Source organism: Penaeus vannamei, chromosome 4, assembly GCF_042767895.1.
Source record: "Penaeus vannamei isolate JL-2024 chromosome 4, ASM4276789v1, whole genome shotgun sequence".
NCBI classification, from domain to species: domain Eukaryota; kingdom Metazoa; phylum Arthropoda; class Malacostraca; order Decapoda; family Penaeidae; genus Penaeus; species Penaeus vannamei.
Window position 1 is genome coordinate 5,746,215 of NC_091552.1, and position 2,500 is coordinate 5,748,714.

The 2,500-nt window shown below is 36.2% G+C and overlaps 1 protein-coding gene across 12 annotated transcripts in view; it reads left to right on the plus strand.

Moving 5' to 3' along the window:
- Nucleotides 1-2,500, plus strand: part of LOC138861457 (uncharacterized) — a 213,354-nt gene that overhangs the window by 44,326 nt on the left and 166,528 nt on the right. The gene's annotated exons all lie outside the window — the stretch shown is intronic.

Here is a 2,500-nt window from a genome sequence, read left to right on the forward strand (position 1 = left end):
GTTTAAGAAAATCATGATTGTTTATTAATTAATTTTGGATCTGATTTTTTTTTTTGGGGGGGGGAGTAAAAATGTCGACAAGTTGATTATTCAAAATCAAAGAATTATTCCAGACATTAATAGAATATTTATTTTATCTTTAACTTTTACCTTAAACTTAAACAGGCAAAACTCATTGTGCATTAAGCATAAAATATCTGAAATAAACTGATAACTGAAAATATATACAACTGTGTGAAAATGAAAGCTGAAATATCTTGAAAATATGTCCCTTTGGACTTTATGATGATAAAACATTTAAATTATTTAAAACTTATAAGACAATATTAGTGATGCTTGTAACGCAATGACGATAATACTGATGATATGAAAAAATATGGGTAAATAAGTAATGATAATATAAATAAAGATAATAGTGATCTCAAAAAGGAAATTAGCTAGAAAGAAAATTTAAAAAATATATAAAAAATAGTAATAACATCAGGGATGGTTGACAACAATGATAATACAGCAATTATGATATGAGTAAATAATATAAGTAATGATAAAAAAAAATTTTTAATGAGATAAGTACGAAAGAAATTAAATAAATACATATATTATCCACAAATCGTAATGATGCCGCAGAGCACAACAACAAACGTTAATCCACGAACCGCCCTATTAAGCAAGGTTTTTAAGGTTGTACTTGGGGAAAAAATAGAGCCATCGTTGGAAATACAGTGTCATGACGATCAGTCCAAAAGTATCCGCATCATATATGAGTCCTATCACAACGACTATTAAAAGGAATTAGGGTCGTAGATATAGGAACACGCGAACGCACGCACGTACGTACACGAGCGTAGATTCACCTAGACGCATGCATTCACACACACATAAACATACATACATACACAAGCACACTCAAACATATAAACATACATACAAACAAGCACGCATACGAACACACACACACTTTAACACACACAAACACATACACATACACACACACACACACACACATACACACACACACACACACACACACACACACACACACACACACACACACACACACACACACACACACACACACACACTTCACTCACTCACTGCTCCATCATATATATGCATACATACATGTATAAACGTACAGGTAGCGAATATAACGAAGTTGCTATTTTTAGACGCACACATGCCGACCGAAAGTCTCAAGAGGTGGGGTAGGGGGGTTGGGAGGTGGGGGGCGGTTTCAGGGGAGGGGGAGGGGTTAAGACTGAGGGAGGGGGACGGAAAGGAGAAAATGGGGGGTGAGGGAGGAGACACGAATAAAGGAAGGAAGGGGAAGAAGTTAGGAATGGCGTCAACTTTTAAGAGTTTCGTGAAAGTGACGAATAACTAAGTACTTTGTTCGTGTGTAAGATTCGTTATCGTCTTGGTTGACTTGTTTTCGTTTTTTTCTTGTTTGTTTGTTTGTTTGTTTTGTTTTGTTTTCCCTCTTTTCTTAGTCTTTGCGTTTCATTTCTTATTTAGTGTATTGGCTTATGTTTTTATCAGTATTGATTTTCTTGCCATTAGTTTCTGCCATTTTCCCATTATCAGAAGATAGTGATGATAATAATAATATTACTGAATATATATATATATATATATATATATATATATATATATATATATATATATGTATGTATGTATGTATGTATGTATGTATGTATGTATGTATGTATTTAGAAATGATTATAAGGATTATGATGTTGTTTTCTCAATAAGGATGATAATTATGATGATTATTCTTACAAAAAAAAAATAACAGAAATCATGATGCAATGACGAGAAAAAAATATCAATAAAACAGAGATATGACAAAAAAAACGAAAAAAGGGAAGATAAGAAAAAAAACATCATGGTTATGATAAGAAAAAAAAACAAAAAAGGGAAGATAAGAAAAAAAACATCATGGTTATGATAAGAAAAAAAATACTATGAAAAGATCATGATAAATTTAGAATGAAAACAATACAATAAAGGCAAAGGCAACGAAAAAGGCAGGACTAAAGTTTGAAGTTGTAAAGGAAAAAAATCCAAATTTCTTTACGTTGCCACGACGGTTAAACTGAATCTCTCTCTCTCTCTCTCTCTCTCTCTCTCTCTCTCTCTCTCTCTCTCTCTCTCTCTCTCTCTCTCTCTCTCTCTCTCTCTCTCTCTCTCCCTCCTTTCCTCCCTACCTCCCCTCCCCCCCTCTCCCTCCACCCTCCCTCTCCCTCTCCCTCCCCCTCTCTTTCTCCCTCCCCCTTCTCTCTCTCTCCCCTCCCCCTCTACCTCCTCTCTCCCCCTTCTCCTCTCATACTCTCTCTCTCCCTCTCCCTCTCTCTCTCTCTCTCTCTCTCTCTCTCTCTCTCTCTCTCTCTCTCTCTCTCTCTCTCTCTCTCTCTCTCTCTCTCTCTCTCTCTCTCTCTCTCCTCCCTCCCTCCCTCCCTCCTCCCTTCTCCCTCCCTCCCTCCCTCCTTCTCCCTCCCTC